The 316-nt window shown below is 25.3% G+C and overlaps 1 protein-coding gene across 1 annotated transcript in view; it reads left to right on the top strand.

Moving 5' to 3' along the window:
• LOC108576686 (vacuolar protein sorting-associated protein 29) overlaps positions 1-316 on the top strand; it is a 3546-nt gene that overhangs the window by 127 nt on the left and 3103 nt on the right. The gene's annotated exons all lie outside the window — the stretch shown is intronic.

Below are 316 nucleotides of genomic sequence, written 5' to 3'. Positions count from 1 at the left end.
AAATAAGTAATGATCATAAAAATAAATTTTAAAAAAACATTAATTACGTTATAAGTAAATACAAACTAGAAACCGAAACACATAGTTCATATTTTAGCGCATTATAAGAAGCAGAATCGACAATTAACACAATCTCGAATCTCGAAACTCGAAAGTTTATCTGTCAACTATACTTCCAGTAGTATGTTTGACGTTTGAGTGGTGTTTGAATTTCACTACGAACAAATGCAATAAAGTATATATCAGCATTAAAAAATATACAAGAATTATAAAAATATTATTGAACCAGACATGGTAAATAAATAAAATTAAATAC

Source organism: Habropoda laboriosa, unplaced genomic scaffold (assembly GCF_001263275.1).
Source record: "Habropoda laboriosa isolate 0110345459 unplaced genomic scaffold, ASM126327v1 scaffold423, whole genome shotgun sequence".
Taxonomy (NCBI): domain Eukaryota; kingdom Metazoa; phylum Arthropoda; class Insecta; order Hymenoptera; family Apidae; genus Habropoda; species Habropoda laboriosa.
The sequence above is the reverse complement of the archived record's forward strand: the minus strand, read 5'-3'. Positions and strand labels throughout refer to the sequence as shown.